Raw genomic sequence first — 19,039 nt, forward strand, 5'->3', positions numbered from 1 at the left:
AATGACATCTGTAGCATGTGTTGAAAGATTTCAGCCAGAAATAAGTGATACCTTGATTAAAAGCTAATGATACTTGTTAGTTTGGGGCTGCATACTCCAAAATGATAAAAACAAAGTGAGGCCCCTAAGATTTCATGCCTTCTAAGAAGAAGTAAAGTGTCAGGAAGAATCTTATCTAAAACATCCTTTATATTTTCACAAAACAAAATCAGTTATAGATATTGAACTCTATATCTGCATACTAGTTTCAACTTACTTTTTTAATCCAATAAGCACAGAAGATGTATGTAAGCATCCACACAAATTGTGTAGCAAATAGAATACATTTTGTAGTTTATACTCACTACATTCTATATTATATGTGTGATATTTGTTATTATGTGCAACGAGTTAGAAGCTGTGTGATATAGCTTGAAGTGTTTTATATTTGCCACAAATGAATTGTGCTTGTTCTGGGATTTTTAGCAAGTTTTACTTCTTCAAATGCTTGATCTGTCTTTTCCCCTTTAATATCATACCTTTCAGCTTCTTCTATCTTCTGACACAAGCAGAGAAACCACATGCTCAAATTTGGAAGAAGCCTCCCATGGTTTGATTTCAAAAGCGAAGTCATCTGCCTGCAGCATGCCACACGGACCTCTGTAGCAGGTGTCCAGGGTGGCTGTTGCTTCAGGAGCCCTTTCCAGGTAGCTGTAGTAGTAACAGTCATCATTGGTCATAACAGGAAAATGTCGGGGTGGCAAGTTATTTTTGAGCTTCATATAGATCATGTCTTTAGCCCCAGAAGCAAATGCTGCAGGAGAGAAGGTTTTGGCATCTCACTTCTACCCATTCTGTAAGGCACCTTCCAGGGAATCACACCCTCAGAGGAAGTGAAGCAGCATCCTAGTGGGTTCCTTACACTAGGTGCTTCCTCCTAGCAGAAGACAGGGGAGAGGAGTACCCAGAGCACAGGCAGCCAGAGAATACCTGTCTGAGGGATCAAGCCCCTTGAATGAGGGATCCTGGGACAAATAAATAAATAAATAAGAAAAAAAGAATGCAATCAAGTGGGAGGCAGGCAAGACTATTCTTGAAACACCAGGTTTCATAATAAGCTGGTCTTGTGGAGATCAGAAAGAGGGCCCAGGCTTGGAACCCTCTGAAGTGGGAGGCCAGGCTATTACATAACAATGCTGTGCTCATCAGGGGAGGCTGTGCTCAGTGAGCTGAATACCCTAGGGCCTCTGGGGGGCGGGGGAAGAGGTATTTGGGAAAGATAGTATATACCTGGGCTAAAAAGTCTAGTTACATAGTGAAGCAATAAATAGGGGAAGAATAAATGAGTTTGGTTTAATTTTAGGATAATTAATGATTTTATCAAACAGAAAAGAATCAAGGGATCATTTGTGATTGAAAGACAATCTTTAAATAGTAGCAAGATAAGTGTACACTCCTCTTCACAGAAATTTTGATGGGGGAGAATTGGAGTTTGTAGAAATTGAATGGAGTTGAGGTGACTGATGAAATACAAGAGTAAAGTGATGTTCTCTGTGGGAAATGAGGATGTATGACAACAGTGTCCCCAGGGAACTATGCCATTTACATAGTCCCCACACATGTGTGTCCTTTGATTACACGAAGTGTTAATGGGTGGGTTCTTTGTCTCCTGAATTTATTTATTTTTTATTGGTTCTTCTTAGTTATACATGACAGTAGAATCCACTTTGATAAAATCATACAAGCATGGAGTATATCTTATTCTAATTAGAACTCATTATTGTGGGTGGGCAAGATGGTGGGATTCACTTAGGTATTTTCATATGTTCACATAGGAAAATTATGTAAAATATATTCTACTGTACTTCCTATTTCTATCCCACTCCCCTCCTTTTTTTCCCATTGTCTAATCTACTGAACTTCTCCTTTCCCTCTTGTGCTTTATTATGGTTTAGTTTTCACTTATCAATAAAAACATTTGACCTTTTTTTTTTAGATTGGCTTATTTCACGTAGCATAATAGTCTCCAGATCCATCAATTTAAGGGTAAACATCATAAAGTCATTCTTCTTTATGTCTGAGTGATAGTCCATTGTGTATGTATACCACATTTTCTTTATCCATTCATCTGCTGAAAGGCATCTAGGTTGGTTCCATAGCTTAGTTATTATGAATTGTGCTGCTATAAACATTGATGTGGCTGCATCCCTGTAATATGCTGATTTTAAGTCCTTTGGGTATAGACAGAGGAGTGGGATAACTGGGTCAAATGGTGGTTCCATTCCAAGTTTTCTGAGGAATCTCCAACTGCTTTCTAGAGTGGCTGCACCAATTTGCAGCCCCAACAATGTGAGTGTTCCCTTTTCCCCACATCCTCACCAATATTTATTATTACTTGTATTCTTTTTTAATATTTATTCTTAAGTTTTAGGTGGACACAATATATTTTACATTTATGTGGTGCTGAGGAAAGAACACAGTGCCTTGTGCATGCTAGGTGAGCACTCTATCACTGAGCCACAAACCCATCCCTTTATTATTACGTGTATTCTTGATAACTGCCATTCTGACTGGAGTGAGATGGAATCTCAGTACAGTTTTAATTTGTGTTTCTGTATTTGCTAGAGATGTTGAACATTTTTTTCATATATTTGTTGATCATGTATCTTTCTTCTTTTGAGAAGAATCTGTTCAGATTCTTTGCTTATTTATTGATTAGGGTGTTTGTGGGGGGGGGGGTGTATGTGTGTGTGTGTATGTTTGTTTGTGTGTGTGTATGAGAGATTTTTGTTGTGTTTTTTGTTTGTTTGTTTGTTTGTTTTGGTGTTAAGCTTTTTGAGTTCTTTGTACAAACTGGAAATTAATGCCATATCTGAGGTGAAGGTGGCAAGGATTTTCTCTCATTCTGTAAGCTCTCTCTCCATGCTCCTGATTATTTCTTTTGCTGTGAAGGAGCTTTATAGTTCGATGCCATCCCATTTATTGATTTTTTAAAAATTTTATTTATTGTGCTTTAGTAGTCCTGTTAAGGAAGTCAGTTCTGGGCTAAGGTTGTAGCTCAGTGATAGAGCACTTGCCTTGCAGGTGTGAGGCACTGAGTTCAATCCTTAGCACCACATAAAAGTAAATAAAAGTATTCTGCCCATCTACAACTAAAAAATATCAAAACAAAACAAAACAAAACAAAACAAAGGAAGTCAGTTCCTGTGCTAATGCGTTGGAATGTTGGGCCTCCATTTTCTTTGATCCTCTTTGGGCCTCCTAGGTCTTTGATCCACTTAAAGATGATTTTTATGCAAGGTGAGAGATAAGGATCCACTTCAGAAATATGGAATGCTTCATGAATTTGCATGCCATCCTTGTGCAGGGGCCATGCTAATCTTCTCTAAATTGTTCCCATTTTAGTATATGTGCTGCCAAAGCAAGCATTGTCTGGTGAATTTGAAGATTGAAATCCACAGACCCAAGAGGGAGGGAGGGGTGGGGGGAGAGATAAGTAACAGGATTTATTAGAGCAACAGAAAGAAAGCAGAGCTCCCAAACATGGAGGAGACCCAAGAAAGAGGTGCCAACCATTGTCTGTTGTCTAGGGGTTCTTATACTCCGTTAAAGAGGAACTAACCTTTCATTGGAAACTCTTCTCTTATTTGTTCTCTTTTTGACTCAATTGAAAGTACACAATTTAAATTTCTTATTCCTGTAATGGGATGGTTTGATGTCTTTGTTTACCTGAGTTTGTCCTGTACTTGTTCCTTAGAACAGAGGAACTGCTTGAGTTAAAAACAACTCTTTGAGGTTGACTAATGTTAGGGTAGTCAAGAAGATATCATTACCATTGTAGCCTTACCTCCCAGGAATGTATGGTTACCCAAGTGTGAGTGGAGATTTCCACTCAGGCAGCTAAAAACAAACACAACACAACAAAACTAGCGTTAGCCTAGGGCTTTAGTCTGGGGTAGTGGGACCCCCCATTCTCTGAGGTCCCTATTTCCATCTTCTTATAGGTAATCTAGCTCCTGCTTCACTTCCACAATGTCAGAATTTATTGAATAACAATAAACTCACCAGCTATATAACATTCATCAGCATTTTTTGAGAAGTGATTTTATGTATTTTAATTGAGTTTATTCAATTATGATTTATTTATGATTTAATTGAGTTTATTCTTTAACAGTAAAGAAAGAAAATAGTAATTGACATTAAGACTGCATGAAAAACGTTACATGATTAGAAATCGAAGGTTACAGTTTATTAGCAAGGAAAATGAAATAAACCTCTTTCTGTCCCCCCCTTTTCTTAATAAACATATTTTTTTCTAAGAAAAGAATAGGATATCCATACTTGTCATAGGCTAGTAAGAAAATCATAACAACTAACAATAAGTGATTTTAGAATAGCCCATTAATCACAAAACAAACTATGTAAAAAATTAAACCTAACACCATATTGGAAGCACACTTTGATTCACCCAACCTATATATATCAAAATACAAAGAGAAAAATCGTACTAACTCACTTTAAAAAAAAAAAAATCACAAAACACCTCCTCTACTATTAAATCCACCTACTATTGCTTAAAGAATACTTAATCTTATTTGCAAAAAAAGAAGAAATCAAATGTACATATAGATGTCCTAGGACCCTTTTATGAAGGCCAGTGTGTGTGTGTGTGTGGGGGGGGGTGGTATCGGGGAATGAGATGAATTCACCAAGACAAAGAAAGCAATTAAAAGAGTTTATTGGCAGGAGATAGTCTGCAATAGCCACAATAGGAACAGAGAACTGGGGACTGGGCTTATCTATGCTTCTGAATTCTTTGGTGGGCTGTTTGCTAGGAGTGGTTTATGCTGAACTAGAGGTGACAGGGTGATTGACAGATTCCTCTGCCTTGCCCAGAGTGCTTATTACGCATGTGTCCAAACCTGTTTCTCTAGATTTCATTAGATGTATGAGATGCAAGCAATAGGTATCAAATCTTGAAAGGGGGGTTCTCCCTTATTAAGTTACTCTAGATCCAGTTTGGATCTCCGAGTATGCTCCACAACAGTGGTCAGGCAATCTTTTTAAAAAATAAGATCTTGTTATTTTCACTTTGGGGACTCTTGCTCCTCTGATAACAGCAAGAGGGCAGGACGAAGGGGAGGTCCTTAACTTCACATCAGTTCTGCTAATTGAGGTGGGGTGGGGCCTGAGATAAGGCTAATCTATCGTACCCTAATAGATTCATATTAAAAATGAGCCAATGGGGTTGGGGACGCGGCTCAAGCAGTAGCAAGCTCCCCTGGCAAGTGTGGGGCGCTGGGTTCAATCCTCAGCACCACATAAAGATGTTGTGTCCGCCAAAAACTAAAAAATAAATATTAAAAAGTTTTCTCTCTCTCTCTCTCTCTTAAAAAAAATGAGCCAATGTAGAACATGATATATTTATAACTTTTACCACATTTTTTCATACTGTAAATTTTTTAGGGAATTACACATGAATTGGTTTTTAATAGTTTTTTTATTACTCACATTGATAAAGTTTCTCTCTTGTGTGATAGGGCTTAAAATATTGGTAAAAATGAAAAGTGTTCCTGTATTTTAAAAATTAATAATGTTTCAATCATCTGTGTAATCATACATTTTTTTCAGGATGTAGCCACCAGAAGTATTGAGAAACTGTGAATATTCTTGAAGGCTCTCATTACAGTGATTGCTTTTATGGCTTTGATTTGTACTGAAATGACAGAAGACTTTCATATTTTAATATTTATAGGATATCTGCCCATTTTCACTTTTCTCTGTATGAAAAAGTTGATAGAGGAGTCTGTATGCAGTCATTTGCAGGAAAGTGAATGGAACTGGAGAACATCATGCTAAGTGAAGTAAGTCAGACTCTGAAAATCAAGGGTTATAAGTATTATTGCATATATAGAAGTAGAGGGAATAAAAATGGAGTGGAGGTGGATGGAAGAATCTAAAAAAAAATAGAAGGGAGACAAGTAGCATAGAGAATGGGGATTTAGGAGAGGGAAGATGGGAGGGAAAGGGGAGGCACAAGGAAATGAAATTGACCAAATTATGCTATGCAGAGGTAGGAATACATCACAATGAAGATTAATATTATATATATTATAATTATTTAATATATAATTATTATTATGTACAATTACAGATTCCCATACACATATGAATACGTATGTGTATGTGAAAATATTTTTGTGTGTGTGTGTACATGTAGTACCGAAGTTTGAATGCAGGGGTGCTTTACCGCTGAGTTACATTTCCTAGCTTTTATGATTTCTTATTTTGAAACATGGTCTTGCTAAATTCCCAAAGCTGGCCTCCAACTTGTGATCCTCCAGCTTCAGCCTCTTGAGTTGGTGGGATCATAGGCATGCACCATCACCCCTGGCACCAATAAAAATATTGTTTCTAAGTGAGCTAGAATCACTGAGACCTTTCCTACATTCTTTATATTCATAGAGTTCCCTCCTCAGTCTGAGTCCTTTTGTGCCATAAAACTGAACTAGGAGAATTAAAGGCTTTCCCACAAAAGTTACATTCATAAATTCCATCTCTGGTATTCAATACCATGTATCTTCTATAACTTTCAACAGAAAAAAGTGATTTGCCACATGCCTATAATCATAGAATTTCTCTCCAGTCTGTGTCCTTTCATGTGTTTGAAAGGAGTAAAGATCACTGTAGGCTTTCCCACAGGTCTTATTGTTACATATTCCTGAGTCTCATACAGATTGTACCTAGTTTCTATCAGCAGAATTCTTCCTATTAAGGGATGAGTGACACATTAAGAATATTCCAGGTACAATGCATTCATATCATTTTACTCCATTAGAACTTCTTTTGCTTACATTAGGATTTGGAACCTGGCTAAAGATTTCTCCACTGAGATAACGGTCTTTGCTTTCACAGGTTGCTCTCCATTGTTATTACTGTAAAACATGAGTTTTTACTTTGAAGATTACTACAAAAACATCTGTCCTGTTTTTGTAGTAATCTTCAAAGTTCCTGTCTTTACACTTTTTTCCTAGGAAGGCGTAGTTACTGAAGATTTCCCACATGACATCACATCTGTAGCATTTCTCCTAGGAAGGGTCCACCAGAGCCCACTCCTCCTGGTTGAAGTCCAATGACTATATCCTCTAAGGCCACTGAGCCCATTTCTGGCTTCCAGAGTGTTCTGGTGTCCTCTCCACTGTTCCCTCAGTTACTGCAGGTCATGGCACATCACAGCTTCACTGGCAGAGCCACCTCAGTGGTCATGGTCAGCTGAGATGTGCTGACAAAGGCAGTTTTAAACCATACCCATCAATTTTAATTCTCTGACTCCTCATGGTTCACTTGGTGTCATGACTATGGCAATTATAAATTCTCTTATTTCATTCCAATCTTAATTACTAACACTACAGTACACGAAGCACCCATCACAATTTATAAAATGACATGTATGTCAAAGTGTGGCTATGAAAGAGTTAACAGTGACCATGTGATTTGAAGACAGAACGGAAAGCAAAGGCAGAACGCTGATTTGGAGCAAAAGAGTCACATAAGGGACAACACAGCCAGGGAACTTGTGGGAGGCATGGAACTTGTTCAAGGAGCAGAGTTTTTCAAGTGGGGAGCTGTTCAAGGGAAGGCCAAGGTCCTGAAAGCAGGCAGGTTGGCAGGCAGTTTTGATGTGAGCCAGTCAAGAAGGGAGGTAGAGCAGAGATGAAGCCCCAGGCTTGTCAGGAGTCCCTCGCCTATTGCATTCATGATTCATTGATTAGGTCGACTGATAAGGTGACAAGTTGGTGTGTACCACTACCTTAATTGCCTCTCCTTATACATTGCCTCTTTATACATTTCAGGTGAGAGGGTTTCACTATTCAGCCATCTGGTCTGTTTGATAAGCTGGCAGACCTTTCGCTAATATGAGTTTGATATGCCCATGTATTCATGTGCTTCTGGTTTCATTGTGTAAGTTCACAGGTGGTCATTTTCTGTTAGCATGATTAATTTATCAGTTTGGGTCTTACGATTGTGCTGTGCCACTGGTGGTTATTCCTTTTGATATGTTCTGCATGTCCTACATCAGGAATACATGGTGGTTATCTTGTTTAACCCTATAAGTTAACTCGTTCAGCCTTAGTACTTGTACTTGGTGGAGTAATCCAGGGGAAACTATGCTTTATAAAATGGAGTAATTCAGGGATAGGTGCAGCCTGAAATCTGTGTTCCATACAACACAGAGTAATTCAGAGCTGGGCGCAGCCTGCTCTCCAGTAATAGGTTTTTTATCAAGTAAAACCAATACGTACTCAATGATCTGCAAATTTTAATTCTAAGAACTTCTACATGTAGTCTTGTCTATGAATGCTCACATCTGCATTATTCATAAGCTTATTCCACAAAGTAAGCAAAAATGTGGACCAACTTGGTGACTGAATAAGATCTTACAGTAATCGTCTCCCCCTCCACACACACAGAGATACACCAATTTGAACAAATATTCACCCAAGAAACTATCTTCACAAGAGCTGAGGAAGTCAGATGAGAGAACATAGTGCCTGGTTTTAGTATAACAGTAAAAGACACATTGCAGAAGGCACTAAAAAAGAGTTGTGTCTGTCACTTATCACTTATCCCCCAATTTTAAGCAATGCAACATGGAAAGTCTTGTGTCTTTCACTTAGTGAAAGGAAAAATAATTCTTTCTAATCCTAGGGTTAATATCCAGCACCAGGCTCATGGTTGTGCAACCTAGTGCCAACAAGAGCCCCATGACTCCTGCCATTACCATGGACTCAGCTGCTGGAACTGTGTCAGTCAGGTGACCTAGAGACTGCCTCCACCACCCTACCCACAACATTGGGAAGCAGAATGATTGCAAGACTCCACCTACTAGGGTGCAGGGTGTAAAAGGTAGCACAGGACTTTGCCCTGGAGCTCTATGCCAAGCCAATTCAGAGAGACCTAGCACAAGGGCAGAAAATAAAGGCCCCTCTACCCAAGGCAGAGCTTACAGAGAGATCCTTTAGAACTGTTCCAGCATTAGGAGGAAACCTGTGCCCTGTGAGACAGGCTAGAGTTTGGAGTGGGTCTGGAACATAAGCTGTCTCACTCCCAACTGCACAGGTGCCTATGGCTGTGTAACTCAGCTTAATGTCAGACTTGGAGATCAAGGACTTGGAGGTCCTCTGACACTCCCTCCTTACATTCAGCAACACACCTATCCTCAGGCCAGTATTCTCAGAAGGACTTCACCTGTCTCCTCTTGACAGACATGCACCCCAGTGGTATACACTCATTTCTTCCTGTATCACTGCTATCTATAGCATGGGTCTGCTGCAAAACCTAAGACCATGCAGGTCCTTGTGGCTGAGAGATTAGGTAAAACTTAGCGTCAACCTTGGTGACCAGCACACTGGCACGTCAATATCATGCAGCACAGAATGGAGCAAGATTCCATTTGCTGTGAATAATGGGGTAGAAAGTACAGGACTTTGTCTTGGAACTAAGTGCTGGACTGGTAAAACCCAGTAGTGAACAGGTCTTAACAGCTCCCATTCCCGAGCCAGCACCTGCAAATAGAGCCTCTGGAACAGTCCCAGTGCCAGGCATAGACATGTAATTCCGGTCTGTTCAGAAGATATTCCAATCAGCATCACCTGTGCCTCCTTATAGACAAGTAAACTAACGAAAAAGAACAGAAGACACAAGAGACAAACCCACTCGGATATAGTGCTCTAATCCCTGACAAAGATGTGAAAACATACACTGGAGACAAGACACCCTTTTTAAAATGTTGCTGGAAAAACTGGTTATCCATATGTAGAATAATGAACCTACATCCTTATCTCTCAACCTGCACAAAAGTCAACTCAAAATAATCAAAATCATGCAGTTTGTTACTATAGCTTATAATATAAATTGAAGCACTACTTTTTGGCTTAGAATTACTTTGGTTATTCTAGGTCTTTTTTTTTCTTTTCTTTTTTCTCCCAAACAAATTGTACGACTATTTTTCTAGTTCTCTAAAGAATGTCATTGGAGTTTGATGGGGATTGCATTGAACCTATATATTGCTTTTGATAGAGTTATGGTTTGGATATGTGGTGCTCCCCAACAGTTCATGTGAGAGACAATGCAAGAAAATTTAGAGGTGAACTGATTGGTCTGTGGGTGCCTTTACCTAGGCAATACTTTGGTCCCTTTCTAGGATGGCAACTGGGTGGTAACTGTGAGCAGGTAGGTTGTGGTTGGAGGAGGTAGATTATTAGGGGCATGCCTTTGGGGTATATATTTTGTTAGCTGAGCTTAGTCTCCCCTCTCTGTTCCTCCCACTTACTGATACCTTGTCCCCAGGTGTTCTCCTCTACCATACACTTCTGCCATGATATTCTGCATCATTTCAGGCCCCAAGGGATGGAGTTGGCCATCTGTGGACAGAGACCTCTGAAACTGTGAACCCCCAAATAAACTTTTTCTTCTCTAATTGTTCCTGTCAGGTCATTTTGGTCAAGTGGTGAGAAAGCTGACTAAAATAGATAGTATGGCCATTTCAACAATTTTAATTTTGCATATACATGAACATGGGAGGTCTTTCCATCTTTTTGTGTCTTCTTCAAGTTCTTTCTTCAGTGTTCTAAAGTTTTAATTGTAGAGATCTTTCACTTTGGTTAGATTTATTCCCAGATATATTTTTGAGGCTATCGTGAATGGGATTGTCATTGTGATTTCTTTTTCAGTAGATTTATTCTTGGTGTATAGGAAATGTATTGAATTTTGTAAGTTGATTCTGTAAACTGCTACCTTGCTGAATTTGTTTGTTGGTTCTAGAAGTCTTCTGGTGGAGTTTTTTGGATCTTCTAAGTATAGGATCTTATCATCTGCAAACAGTGATAATTTGACTTCTTACTTTCCTATTTTTAGCCCTTTTATTTTCTTCTCTTACCAAATTGTTCTGGTTGTAATTTCTAGTATATATTGGATAGGACTGGTGAGAGTTGAGTCCTTGTCTTGTTCAGGATTTTAATGAAAATTCTTTCAGCTTTTCCCTATTCACTACTATGTTGGCTTTGGGTTTGTGGTATAGCCCTATTTTCTTTAATTTTTATTGTAAATGGGTATTTTATTGAAGGCTTTCTCTGCATCTATTGAGGTGACTCTGTGATTTTTGTCCTTAGTTCTTTTATGTGGTAAATTACATTTGTTGATTTCTATATATTGAACAACCTTTGAATGAAAACTTTGATCATGATGTACAGTCTTTTAAATGTGAGTTTCAATATGATTTACTAATATTTAAAAATTTTGCATCTGTGTTTATCAAGCATATTGGTCTATGGTTTTATTTCCTTGAAGTGTCCTTATCTGGTTTTGGAAAAGCATTATAATGGCTTCATAGAATGAGTTGGGAAGTGTTTCCTGCCTATTTTGTGGAACATTTTGAGGAACACTGACATGAGTTGTTCTCTGAAGGTCTGGTAGAATTTATGTGAGAATCCATTGGGTCCTGGGATTTTCTTTGTTGGAAGGCTTTTGACTACTTTTTCTATCTCATTGCTGGTTATTGGTCTGCTGAGGTTTTCTGTGTCTTCTTGATTTAATTTTGGCAGGTTCTATGCGTCTAGAAATGTATCTGTTTCTTCTGGGTTTTCCAATTTATTGAAGTATAAACTTTGAAAATAGTCCCTAAAAGTCCTCTGAACCAAAAATAAGTCTGTCCTCCTTTAAGTTGATTTTTACATATATTTTGTAAAATATATAACAGGTCTTTGGAGGTCTCATTCAACAGGTTTCCTATTCTATCCCTTCCAAAGACCTGTTCCCTTCTATCTACTTTGTTTCTTTTTCTTATAACCTCACTATTTACATAGGCTTTCTATCCTGATCCTGGTCTACTTTTTGGCTCCTTGCCATATCCCTATTATGCATTATTAGTATTACCATTGGACTCAGAACATTAACTCCCACTGTATATGACAGAGTCCTAGAAATGGGGGGAGGAGAATCCTGTAAAGGTTTGTTTTAAAGTTTTCTTTCCTTGTGTTGACTAAGTAAATGCAAATGTGTTGACAATGGTATGATGAGTCTATCTCAAATATCTGGCACCAATTAGATACTGCTTTTCATATATCACCTTAACAATGACACTGCTGCCTTTTAATTTATGGCCCCAAACCTGAATTATCAAATACTACTCAGAAACTTCAGAGACATGACAGAGCACAGCTGCCTCTAGGTACAACAGCTTGGTCACTATTTTGAAGACTGCATGATAAACATCAAGTAAACCACACTGGTTCAAACTTACCATACCACAGAGCACAGTAATGGCTCAAGGGAAACAAAGAGGCCTGAATAAACACAAACCACATACATAAGGATACCAAGCGAAATGAGGAAAGAGGTAAGGGGGAGATGAAGGCTTCTGAGCCCACGGTTATCATGCTTTGGCAAACAGGCTGCTCAAACAGAGCCTGCATGACTGCCCTTCTATAGAGAATGACAGGCTGTAGTTTCATTTATTGCCTTTGGATCAAGAAGAAACATCCCTACTTTGCAAATGGTCACACAGACTTGCTTTCAGTAGGTGCTGGTATTAGGTGAAAATGCAGCTACTGATATTTGAGAAGGGCTCAATAAACAGGAACTCAGACCCATCTTAGAGGAGCATGCAACTTGCTCTCTCACATAAGCCACCTGGGCAAGAACTGCTAGCCCACAGAACTCTGGAAAGATGGACAAACTATAATGTCACCCTGGCAACTCCACTGATTCTCTCCTTCTGTATCCTTCTTCTCCCCTCTGGTACTTACCCTAATCCAGACTCCCTGTGAAGAGGAAGAATTTGAAATGAGACCTTTTAAAAGACCACCAGACTCCAAACCCTTTAAATGAGACCCTTGAAAAGGCCACCAGACTCTGAACAAGCACACTGTTTCTGACGTGGTTCTTCCTGCCCTATGGTTAGTTGCATGCTACAATTTGTAGCCGGGCTGAGTTTTTGCAATTCCTGGGATTTTGTATGACTTTGACTTCAATCATTAGAAGCATTAAGAAGTGTTCTATTATTGCTCATGATTTTTCATGTGATTGTTAATCAACAAAGTGTCAAAGACTTTGTGCATAGAATATCACAGGTTTAGCACAAGAGAATAAATCTGAAGATAATGAGACTGATGGCCACTCGCATGTACTCAGTCCTAAAACGTTCCAGGCTTTCCTTAGGTGCCATCATTCCATTTTGATTGCTTATGGAGAAGTACATTTCATGTCTCCACGTTAAATTTAGTCCTCAAAATTCTGAAAGATTAGTGCTTTTTCTATAAACTCGTGGTCAGCAGGTATCAAAACCTGAAAATCAAGATGCCTGTAACATAAAAGTTTTCGTCCTCCTTGTGTATCACTGACAGATGTCAATTTTTATGTTTATTAGTTTTATACTATCAGTAAAAAGAACAAAGAATAAGGACAACAAAAACCCAATGCTTACCATTTGGAAACAGACTGTGACAATGTTACAACCAGGCACAGTGATGCAACTAAGATTTACTACAGAGGCATCTAGAAGACTTAGAACCCACATTTTACAAACATATCTCCTTTTGCAAGTGAGTCTGATAGTTTCTGTTTCACCTCTACCAATATTCAGAATATGACCAGGGATGTAGGGTATAAACTCAGTAATAGAGCACTTACCTGGCATGTGAGAGGCCCTGGAATCTATGCCCAGCAACACACACACACACACACACACACACACACACAAACACACACACCACCAGATATGAAATGTTAAATGAATGTGAACACAGAGACCCATTTTTTAATACCCCAGTGGTTTTATTTTAAGGTGACAACTTCCAGATGACAACTTCAGAATGACTAAAAGATGTGTAATTGTCAGAGTAATTATTGAGCATTTTTTCCAACAAGTGCCAGTGTGATTTTCTTCATTTGATTTCTTCATCTATTTCCTCTTTTTTTTTTTTTTTTTTTTGCTCTGGTATTTCTTCATCTTTTGTCTTTATAATTTCTTCATCTTTGTTCTCTAGTATTTCTTCAACTTTAGTACTCTCAAGTCCTCCTGGACATAATTTCCTTATTATACTGCTCTTGGTTTTATAATTGCACCAGCAGTAATTGAAAGCAGGAAAAAATGAATGAAAAATCACTAAGACTACTGGCTGGTTTATAGTTACAATTATTCTGACTTGCATATGTGGTTGTCTTTGAGGTGGAAAGCCACTATCTATACTACCACCTGTTCCTTTCTGTTCACAATTTGGTGGTTGGCAACCCTGCATATAGTGACAGTATTTTTTGTTATTATACACACCTTTGAATCTGCATGTGTTCACATCACAATCAAAACCCATGTCTTAATGAAAAGTACAATCCTGGTTCAAACAGATTGCACCATCCACTACAAGCCACATTTCTGGTATTTTTGTGCCATAGTGTGCATCATATCCAAAGTATCTTTCAGGTTTGATATTTTGAACTAATATTTGATGAAATGTGGTATGTTTGCCTCCCTCAGGAATACATTTAATTTTACCATAGTGCAATATTCCACATAAAACATCGTCTATTTCACATTTCATAGTTTACTTCCCCCTCCTTGCAACCTAATCCCACAGTTTCCAAATCAGTCACCCATTACATTCAATTTTTCATAGCCTGCTAGTGAACCATCTTTTACTTGGGTATCCAAAAAGGGCTTGACACTGCATATCACGGTCACTGCAGTTTCCTCTCACACAAACAGCCAGTGATGAACACGGGGTTCCATCCTGGATGTAGAAGTCATTTGGTCAAATTTTCATTTTTCCATCACAGTACTCTGGAAGGTCACAAATACCAAGTGTGTCTCCTTCCGAGAATATTTACAGTTTTTATAGCAACGTCCTCAATCACACACACTGCCAAGAGTGGGGGCACAGAAGTTAGTACAACACTCATCATGGGAACATTCTTTTAAGGAGCCACAGTCACATTCCTCACCTATAGTTATGTTCTTGTCTCCACAATGAAATGAATAGTAAGGATAATTTTGGTATGGAACATTTTCACTCAAGCAAGAATCCCATCCATGAACATGAACATGTCTATATTCATAAGAGCAATTGCTGAACATATCTAGAAGGCCAGGCCCAGGAGCCATGGCACAATTATTTCTTCGAAAACAAACACAACCAGGACCATCATGGAGTGTGCCTATATTATGATCAACGGCGTGAGCTGTAATAGTGGTGGCCAAAAATATGACACTTTACTGCATATACATACAGTACTCCCCAGTTGAGGCTGCATATTCCTTGATAGCTGGCATAATAATCTTGACTTGCAATTCTGTGTCCTATAGAAAGCTAAAGTTGAATGTGGAATTTCATCATACCATCCATGCAATTTCCACAAATCAAAATCAGTTACAGCACGTTCAGCATGGTACCTGTTATCTAAGTCAACCCAATCTCACCCATCCCATATACACAAAACATGTATGAAGACATTTAAATTGGTTGGTTTGAAAATGGTATCTAAGATGCTGTTTTTAATTACTACATTCTCTATGGTAAGGCTAATGTTTCTGGCTTGCTGAGCTAATGAGTTACAAACAGTGTAATGAAGTCTCAAGTTTTTCATATGGGTGTACCACAAATATGCCGGGCCTGCTCTAGGACTTTCAGCTAAGTTTACCCCTTCAAATGCTTGATCTGTCTTTTGCCATTCAATGTCACACCTTTCAGCTTCTTCTGCTCTGTCTTCTGACACAAGCAGAGAAACCACATACTCAAATTTGGAAGAAGCCTCCAATGGTTTGATTTCATAAGTGAAGTCATCCACCTGCAGCATGCCACGCAGCCCTCCATAGCAGGTGTCCAGGGTGGCCACAGACCCAGAAACCCCTTCCAGGTCGCTGTAGTAGTAACAATCTTGAGGGACATATGGGTAGTCCTCCTGATTGGCCCCTTGGTCATTATTAGTAACAACATGAAAATGTCTGGGCACCAACTTCTTCTTGAGCTTCATGTGGATCACATGTCTTTGGCCCCGGAAGCGAATGCTGTAGGCAAGCTGGTTTGGCATTTTAATTTCACCCCTCCTCTGGGGTACCTTCTTGGGAATCACAACCTCAGAAGATGTGAAGAGCCATTTTGGGAGGCCATGGGAGCAGCAGACAAGGCAGAGGAGTACCCAGAGTACATGCAGCCAGAGAACTCAAGTCAAGGGTCTCTGGACCCAAGCAGGCCCCATGAATAAGGGAGCCTCCGCCCAAAGTAAATAAGGCCAAGTGGGAGGCAGGCAAGACTGTCCCTAAGGTGGTGGTAGTCTGGAGGACAACAGTGACTGCAGGTCTGACCAATTCTGAGAGGTGGAGGGAAGAGTGAGGCTATTACATCACAATGCTGTGCTCATCAGGGGAGGTTGTGCTCAATGAGCTGGGTACCCTAGGGCAGAGGATACTCTAAGGCAGGAAGAGATATAAAAGGTAGGGAGGGTATTTGGAAAAACAGTGCATACCTGAATTGAAAACTCTCCAGTTCTAAAGGGAAGTCATAATCAGGGGAAGAATAAGTTGATTTGGTGCAATTTTTAGACAGTTATGGCTTTTTATCAAACTAGAATGAACCAAGATATTACTGTGATTAAATGATGGACCAGTAAACAATAAAGTCATAAGTGGGGGAAGAATAGGTGGGTTTTGTCCAATTTTAGGACAGACATGAATTTTTTTCAAAGCTGTATGAGTTAAGAATTCAACGTGTAAGAAAGACAGAAAACTTAAACAACAGAGAGCAGATACTCAACCTTTTATAATGTTATGGAGGAACCAAACCTGAATATAAAATGAAATTATAAGAACATTATGATGAAGAACCAATGCCTGAGAAAGGATTAATTCCCCCCCACCCTCCCAGCCTCTCTTTAGGGCAACTTATTAGCCATGGTGAAGCCAGAATTAAAGACAGGCAGTTAGTATAAATAGACAATCTGATCAATTGAGAGAAGACCAATTTGGGTTCAGAAAGACTGCCCCTGAGGAACTGAAATGTTAATGCCTTCAGAGGCCTTCCTTCACTCTTATCAAGATAAACTGCTCCTGCTCCAATCGGTTGCTAAGGTAACCTGTCCCAGGAATTGTCCCTCCTTATAAGGAGTTGTAAAAGTTGTTAATTAATATGTCCTGGGCTGCTTCCTGCCTGGATCACTCCAGTTGGCCCTTCCTACAGTCCATCTGCTTCTCACCTTTTGGCTATCCCACCAGAGCATTTCCTGGGCCTAGACACATATGCAGGAAGGAGAGAACTCAGGGGTAAGAGAGCAGGAGAAAAAAAGCCTAGGATGTTTAAAAGAGTAAGAATGCTCTCATATCACAGAAAACTTGAGGGAAGAATGGGAGTTTATAGAAATTAAATGGAGCATTGATAAAATTCAAGAGGAAAGCAATGTCATGTGTGGGAAATGAGGGTATATAACAATGGTGTTCTGAGTAAGTTATGTCATTAATGTAGTCCAGAGACATTTGTGTCCTTTCACAATGTCAGAATTTATTGAATACCAGTAAATTCACCAGCTACAGAATATTTTATCAGCACTTTTTTTTTAAAGTTGTAAATGGACACATGCCCTTATTTTGTTTATTTTTATATGGTGCTGAGGATCAAACTCAGTGCTTCACACACGTGCTAGGCAAGCCTCCTACCACTAATCACAACCCCAGTCCTCAGCACGTTTTTTTGGACTTTACATATTTTAATTGAGTTTACACAGTTTTGGAAGGGATGAAAATAACAACACAAGGCTAATTGATAAACACAGAAACTGAATACAGCAATTTATTGGATAGAAAATGCAAGAAAATTTTTCTGCCCTATTTTTTTTTTACGAAACAGTTTTGTTTTTTTTCATAAGAAAAAAAATGAAATATCCATTGCCTGCCACATAGGCTGGTAGGAAAATCACAACTGACAAAAAGTTATTTTATAATATCTCTTTAATCATAAGACAATTAAACTATGTACAAATTAAACCTACCACCATATTAGAAAAACACTTAAATTTACCCACCTACATATATTAAATGGAAGAATAATTGTATTAAATTGCTAGGAAAAACATCCAACCTATTACTATTGCTTAAAGACTGCTTAGAGAAATATCTCACTTTAATTTTATTTGTAAAAAAGTGAAATCAAATATATATATATATATATATATATATATATATATATAAATTGAGCTAGTGTAGAACATAATATATTTATAACTTTCAAAGCATTTTTTTCATGTTATGGATTTTCTAGAGAAATACATAGAGATCCATTTTCAACAGGTTTTCCTAATCACTTCATTTAAAAACTTTCTCCACAGTGTGATTTTTTCAGATGAGTTAACATACTTAGTAAATTGGGAAATCTTCCCACATTATAATAATTAGTTGTATTTCAATCCTCTGTGTAAGCTTACATCCTGCTGGAAAGGATATAGGCTACCAGCAGCTTTGACACACTGCATGTATTCATAGACTTTCTCACCAGTGTGAGTTTTTAATGGGTTTTATTTGAAATGAGAAGACAGAATGTTTTCCCATATTTTCATAAGTATGGAGCATCTGCATTTTATGCATTTGTTTCTTTGTTTCAGAAGTTACAAGAGAAATTAAAGGATTCTCATGTGCAACTTAAATAGAATTTCTCTGCAGTATGAGTTATTCCATGAGTTGGAAAGAAATTAAGAATTTTCAGGCTTTCCAAATTTGTTCAATTAATTTGGTTTGTCTCCAAGATGAACTGTTATTTCTGATACTTAAAACTAAGTAAATCTACTCACGCTTTTACCACACTACTTACATTCATAGTAATTTTTTTCAGTGAGGCCTTTTGGGCCTGAGAACTGAGCTGGGAAAGTTAAAGTCTTTCCCACAAAACTTCCATGTATAAGGTTCATCTCCATTAAGAACAGTCATGTGTCATCCAATGTTTGCAAAAGAAATGAAGTTTTCCCCACATTCCTAGAATTCATAGTTTCTCTCTTATGTGCATCCTTTTGTGTACTTGAAAAG

General features: G+C 38.5%; 1 non-coding gene and 1 pseudogene across 1 annotated transcript; both read right to left on the minus strand.

Annotated features, from left to right (window-relative positions):
- Positions 1–521: 521 nt before the first annotated feature.
- LOC124090443 (disintegrin and metalloproteinase domain-containing protein 29-like) lies at positions 522–18,924 on the minus strand (annotated as a pseudogene).
- Positions 3,302–3,404, minus strand: LOC124090485 (U6 spliceosomal RNA). The gene has a single exon (XR_006851096.1). It is a non-coding gene; the product is annotated as a U6 spliceosomal RNA (small nuclear RNA).
- Positions 18,925–19,039: the final 115 nt, after the last annotated feature.

This window comes from Marmota monax, unplaced genomic scaffold, assembly GCF_021218885.2.
Source record: "Marmota monax isolate L192 unplaced genomic scaffold, Marmota_monax_Labrador192_F-V1.1 WCK01_AAM20220418_F8-fsc00017, whole genome shotgun sequence".
Taxonomy (NCBI): Eukaryota; Metazoa; Chordata; class Mammalia; order Rodentia; family Sciuridae; genus Marmota; species Marmota monax.